The sequence below is a fragment of the Trachymyrmex septentrionalis genome, unplaced genomic scaffold (genome assembly GCF_001594115.1).
Source record: "Trachymyrmex septentrionalis isolate Tsep2-gDNA-1 unplaced genomic scaffold, Tsep1.0 scaffold175, whole genome shotgun sequence".
NCBI lineage: Eukaryota > Metazoa > Arthropoda > Insecta > Hymenoptera > Formicidae > Trachymyrmex > Trachymyrmex septentrionalis.
Genome location: NW_017304917.1, coordinates 314681 through 321965, shown reverse-complemented (window position 1 = coordinate 321965; position 7285 = coordinate 314681). Strand labels below are relative to the sequence as shown.

Below are 7285 nucleotides of genomic sequence, written 5' to 3'. Positions count from 1 at the left end.
TTAGATATGTTTTTGTCAGAACTTGAACTTTCTTCTTTATTCACAGGTTGTCAAATGTTCTGTGACAATCGGGCAGCAATAGATTTCTCCAGCAACAGAGTGGAGAAAAACAGGACGAAACATATCGACATCGCCTACCATATTGTGAGGGAGAAAGTAGAGGATGGCCAGCTGGTCCTATCGTATGTGCCGTCCAACGAAAATCCTGCGGACATCCTTACCAAGGGATTAAAACGAATCTCACATAATCGTTGCCTGAACATTATGGGATAGGACATCGCAAAGTGGAAGATTGGTGGATAGTTGCTTGTCCAATCAATTATGGCGCCCGGCAGATTACCGACATACGAGTCACAGCCGATTAGTTATCGACATCTTTATGTTTAATATTCTGTTTGCCGCTAGGCGCGTTTTTTTTTGTATTCATGCCCTACCGGCAGTTTTTCTTCTCTCTAACCGTTTTTTATATACGATGTGTCGTCAAGTCTGTTTTTGATTAAATAAACCATCTTTCAATCATTTATTGGAATTCACTCATTCCCAACAGAATTTACAAAATTCATTTTATAATTTCTAAAAAAAACTTAAAAAATGTGAAGAAATTAAAATATTTCTTTTATAAAGAGAAATCTTTATAAATTTAAAATATAAGAATTGTTAAAAATATTATTAGAATTTTTTTCATTTTTCGAAACGTTAATTTCGGATAACCAGAATATTTTTATCGAGTGTGATATTATTAAGTTGTAATGATCGCTATAGCTATCCATAAAAAAATAAAGCGTAACGATGATGTAGATCTTTTTTTGCACATATTCATGATATCAAAAATACAAATTATAGATTAAAATTGATTAATTTTGTTTTAGAATATTATATTATATTTATGTAACTAATGCCAATTGTATTAATTAAAAGTCATTCTAATTATAAGCTCGAAATAAGCTACGACTCTGTTTAATTTATTTAAAAAGTATACAAGCATTTTCATTCTAATAAATTATCGCTTTCTGGACTTGTAACTTCTTTTCCCGGTTCTTGCAAAGAGTTAACGATTTTTATGTTTCAGGTAGAATTTTAAACAGATTTTCAAAGGATATGGTCATCATGGATAAATGGCTGTCCAAATTGTTGGAGGCGATCCAGGGGTTTTGCGTAGTATATAGTATAATGACCATGGAGGCGATAATTAATCAGTGGATATTGATCATACTAGTCCTCTTGTTTTTCTTCGTTACGAAATTTTATATGAAGATTGATCAAGACATCAAACGTCTCGAAGGCGTAAGTAAGTATATTAGAGCAAGTAACACGTTATTACATAAAAGTGCGGCGTATATTACATTTTTGATGTTTAAATTCGTGGATTCCTGCCAAAGAATTCATATCTTTAAGTTCTTATATTCCCCATTACATTAACCAATTTTTTAAAAGTTTTTTTGAATATGTTTTTGCGTTTTTAGTGAAGAGTCCCATATTCTCATAAGTAAATGCTACTCTGAATGGTTTGCCGACAATCAACAGCAGAGACATTGAAATTGAGAAATTAATGCGAAAATGATTTGATGAGTTGCAAGATCGTCACAGCGATACGTGGTATCTCTTTTTAACATGCGTGACAGCCTTTGCTGTCGTTGCGGATTTAATAATGTGCTTGTTCCTGGCCTGCATTTGCTTTCCTCTAATACCAATGAATGAGACTGGTAAATTATTATATATCTAATTAATTAATAGGTTCTTAGATATAATGAGAGTTAAATTTTTTTCTAAGGATTTCATAAAGATGTAAAAAACAATTTAGAAGAATTAATTAGTAGAATTAAATAAGCTTTTAGTTTCAATGCTTATATTTCTGCGAGTGATTCTTTTTCTCATTCTTCAAACTATTGTAAATTCTCTTTGTTTTTTATACTACTGGCCGATAACAAAGCAGGTCTAGCAATATCGCAGTCATTGATCCTAATCGTTTGTCTACAATACATCATAAAACAGTTTAGCGAGTCGGTGTCACTGATGACCTCGTGGAAAGGATTCTTCAGTACACGAACCTTCCTAAGGAGGAACCTATTACCTCGGACAATCCACCGCTACCTACATGGCCATCTCAAGGACAATTGATTTTGAAGGATGTCAACATGAAATATCATATGGATGATCCACCAGTTTTGAAGGTATAAAATAAACCGACTGTTCATTCTTACAAACATTATTTGTGTTTTAACACGGGCTTTACAGAAAATGAATGTATCCATCGAGCCTGGCTGGAAAGTTGGGGTGGTAGGACGAACTGGCGCCGGCAAGTCCTCCTTGATCTCAGCGCTCTTTCGCTTGTTCAATGAAGGTTTAGAAGGCGAGATCAAGATCGATGATCGAGACACTAGTTCAGTGGGCCTGAGTGATCTGCACTGCAAAATCTTCATTATACCACAGGAACCTGTGCTCTTTTCCGAGAGTTTACGTTACAATCTGGTTCCGTTTAATCAATATGATGACTTGAAGCTGTCGGAAATGTTGCGGCAAGTCGAGCTGAATGATGTCACGCTGTACCACGAGGTCATAACTTCAGCGTCGGTCAGAGGCAACTCATATGCCTGGCCAGAGCCATCTTGAGAAACAATCGTTCACTCGTTCTCGATGAAGCTACAGCCAACATTGATTCGTAGTGAGTCTTTACGATTCTTTAGGATTTATTGTCTTCACCAAATGATATTTAAATATTATTTGGTGAAAACAATAAATTTTGATTGATTAATTATATATTAATAAATTCTCCATAGCAAATGAAGTCACAGTAATCAACAACAAGTCATGATGACCCAACAAAGTCATGATGACGTGCAAATATTTACCTTGTCACGGGTGTGTGATACGACAGTAAAATCATTATACTGTGCATCCGCTTTGTTACAAGTGTGACATCATTATACAGATGAATTAAAAGTTATTTATTATGTTATGACACATAAAGATCAAAATAATAATGTGGTGTAGCCTTTGATGATTTTATAGTAATATCACAAGTGTTGTGACTATTGAGAGTTATTATAATATAAACGTGACTTTTTTGCTATGAGGTATAGCAATAAATTACCATATATATGTAAATAATTCAAACTTTTTATTATTAAGTTGGTACTTTTGCAAATTACGAATGATATAAAGTATTTTCACAGTACGTTACGAGGGTACATCAAATTACGGTCGGTTACGATAACTAAAATTGTTTTATATTAAATTCGAGATTAATAGAAAGCAAATTTTTTCAAATTAAATCGAATTGGTAGACATTTCCATCAAAATTATATATTTTGTATCTGTAATTTGCAATGCACGAGAGAGAGAGAGAGAGAGAGAGAGAGAGAGAGATATTTCAAAATTTAACATGTTTATAAATTTGCATCCCGAAATTTTAAACTCTATTTCTAGCACGGATGCTTTAATTCAGGATACAATAAGGAGCAGTTTTAAAGAATGCACCGTTATCACGATTGCATATCGTTTGAATACGATTATAGATAGCAATCGGATCATTGTGATGGAGAACGGTTCTATAGTGGTAGGTTTTTCCATTTTAACAATTAAAGTGTGAATAGGTTAAGAAGAATATTGATTTTGTAAAATAAAATTAAGAGATATAATTTTCTATGTAACTATCTAAAAAGTTTGTTCATAATAATTTTGATTAATAGCATGATCAGTTCAATTTCTGAAAGATGTTTAGAATAAAATTCATTCTAAAAAGTAAAATTTTATTCTTCAAGATTGAATATTGGATTATTCTCATTCAAGACCAACTTAATTTTTACTCTTTAGAGAAAAAATTTACTTCACATTATTTAGAAAATTTAAAATTGATTTTTTATTATTAACAATATACTTTTTCATGAAAATTCAATGTTACATATACAAAAAATAATCGACGAGCTTTTTTGGAAAATTTTGTAATATCCTGAAGAAAAGTCTTTATATGCATTTGATAATTAGAATTATTATGTAAATATGGATTTGGTTGCCCATATGAGCTGTTACACGACAAACCAAATGGTTACTTTTCACAAATGGTGAAAAAGACGGGCAATCAGATGGCGCAAAGTTTTTTAGAACAGGCGAAGAAGGCTTGCGAGAAGAATAACGATCATTGTGAATTGAATTTGTCGGCACAAAATACTGAGTGTGAGAGCGACACCACGCTTACAGAACAGACCACTTTATAGATTTTCTACTTCTGAAAATCTTACTACTAAAGATATATATATTATATATTGTACACAAAGTTATTTATATACAACGACTTATGAAACTGATCAACCCATGCTATTGGAAATTTTATTTTAAGAATTCGTGAATTAAAATATCTATAGCAAATTAACATTATATTTATTTCATTATGTATTATTAAAAAGTCATTTTCGTCTATGCCTTCTTTGAATCAATTAGTTACATTATGTATTACATTTATTCTGTTCTATGAGTCATTGTATATAACTTTATAATATATACGTATATTTATACATGTTCTCTTATGTCAGTTAGTACACGATAAAATTTAAAAAGAAAGAGTAAAACAAAGAAAAGAACTATATTACGAAGATAACATAAATCGAGAATAACACATAATTGTATGTTTAGTATTATTTGCTAACTTCTAATAATTTCAGTTTTATTTACTGCCCCATAATTATAACGCAAATATGTCATATCTATTGTAAAGATCGATTAGAATTAAATCTGTTATTTTTTTTTATTATTCTTATCAGCGTATGAAAATAAAATATGATAAATAAAATATGATAAATACTTATCTCTTATATGAAATCTTGACTCTTATATAAAAACATTTTTTAGAGTATGTATTTAAAGTTTATTTTTATCTTTTGTTTAATTATTTTTCAAATTTATTCTTTACATGTTATAGAACTTTAAGTATATCTTCTAAATCAATACCGTCCCCCACTTTTTATGAGTAATTATTCAGAACATTTTCCCCTACAATATATCAAAATGACATTCGAATCGGTGACGTATCACCTAAAATGCATATTTACCAAAATTGCTTTACGGCTTTTATAGGAGGTAATAAATATCATTAAATTACATGAAAAAAATCAATATCATATTCTCAATTAAAATTAAATCCAAAATGGATAAAACATTTGGTGAACTGCAATTAGTACATAGGATCTAATTGTGGATAATTGTCATTACTTAATTTAATTAAAATTAAAACATACAAGGCAGTACCGAAATGAAATAATCATCCATAATGTAATCTATAAGAATAATCATAATTACTAAACATCTCATAAAATGTTTGATATCGTTCTGAATAAAAATATGAATTTTTTTTTTTTTCAAGAGCGATCCACATCTGATGGCCTTAATCTATGTACCTATAATATAAATAAAAATTCCATGAAAAGAAAGGCAATCTAATCTAGATCTGTGACCTTAGACTTAGATCTGTGATCTTAGATCTGTGATCTGTAATCTTAGATCTGTGTCCATTTTGTTGTTCAATACTTGTTGGTTTAACGGCATTTACATACGTTATCCCCCAGTGTACAAATCTTACAGTGTAGTTCTCACAAAGTTTCTAAAGGAACTGCGAAAACTATTTCTGAAAATCTTATAAAAAAGTATTAAAACGTGTTTGTGTCTCATGCAGCAAGAACTAATTCAGTTAAAATACTAGCCGACGATTCAGAGAAACTATGACAGAGACGTTAGAAAGAGCGCTAGAACCATTATTGATCATTGGATCGTTTTACAGTTTGTGCATGATTGAATATCTTCGTGAACAACCTAGGGTGTATCTCTCTTGCTTATATGCTTTGGTCAATTGGGGCCCTCTCACGTACTTTTTTTACTATCCATATATCATAAGTATTATGCAGAATGATGGAGTACTCGTCTCCTACGTTATCGAATTGATTCTCGGCAAATTATTAATTCCCATTAGCTTTTGTCGTTTCAAGGTAAAAATTTTCAAATGTACTCCTGGTCCCTATATGATAATATTTAATTTTATATTACTTATCTTTTTATTTAATAATATTTTTAATTGAGCGCATTAAAGGAGTTTTAAATTCACAATTATAAGCAAATACACAATTATAAAATGTTTTTATAAAAGGCTTTCTACCGTTAATCATGACCTATTTTGAGTCAAACTCAAGCTATGCAGTCTCTCCCCTTCGGCTCTCTTGCTAATCTGCTCGTTCTTTACAAATCGCACGCATCAGAAAAGTCATGAAATATAATTCTTTTCCTCTTTTCTCTTCTTTTGTTTTTTCTGGAGTACCTCAGGGTTCCATTCACGGAATTTTACTTTTTAATATTTTTATCTCTAATTTGTCTAATGTTTTTCTATCCCCTGAGTTTTTCATGTATGTAGACGACGTAATTCTTTTCAAATTTGTTTCACCCATTCTATGCTGTCGCAGCCTGTTCTGCTTTGAATAAAGATCTAAAATTTATTGCCGAATGATCTATTAATAATTCACTGCATTTAAATATCTCTAAATCATTCTTGCTAATTGTCGGTTTCTCAACATTATTATCCCATATTCAATCCTTCGATATTTCTCTTAACTCTGATAAAATAGCGATAATAATTTTTTGAAAGTAATTTTCATTTTAGAAGAGGAACTTGTCTCTGATATAAGTAATCCTTTGATTTTGCCCGAAATTTGTGGAATTATATTTTGTGTTTTCCATAATGAATCATTCAATACATGCTACAAAAATAAACTGTAACTAAGAACTTTATCATTGCTAATTGAGGCTTTTACTTGTAAAACTGATATTTATGGTATTTTAGAAAGAGCATCCGCATTAGTACCATATTTTGTTTTCCTCTCTCTTTTTTATACAAAACTCTATAATCATACTCTTTTAATTTCAATCGCCATCACATTAACTGAGATGATGGATTTTTATTATGTTGAAAAGCCAGATTAGTGATTTATGATCAGTAACTATTTTGAATCTTTTACCGTATAGATATAGACGAAAATATTTTGTTACCCATACGATAGCTAAGAGAGTGTTTTCTCTGTAATACGATAATTACGTTCCGTCTTATTAAGAGTTCGGGAAGCATAAGCAATAGGAAGATTATTCCCTATTTCTCCTTGTGATAAAACCGCATCAATTCCTTCGTCATTAGCATCGGTAGTTAAAATAAATTCTTTATTAAAATCTGAATATTGCAAAATAGGTTTATTTAATAACAATTATTTAATTTTCTTGAAATTTATTTGTTGTTGTATTCCCCATTTGAATG

General features: G+C 30.6%; 1 pseudogene; it reads left to right on the top strand.

The window, feature by feature from the left end:
- Positions 1–4219, top strand: part of LOC108746505 — a 12236-nt pseudogene extending 8017 nt beyond the window's left edge.
- The last annotated feature ends 3066 nt before the right edge of the window (positions 4220–7285 follow it).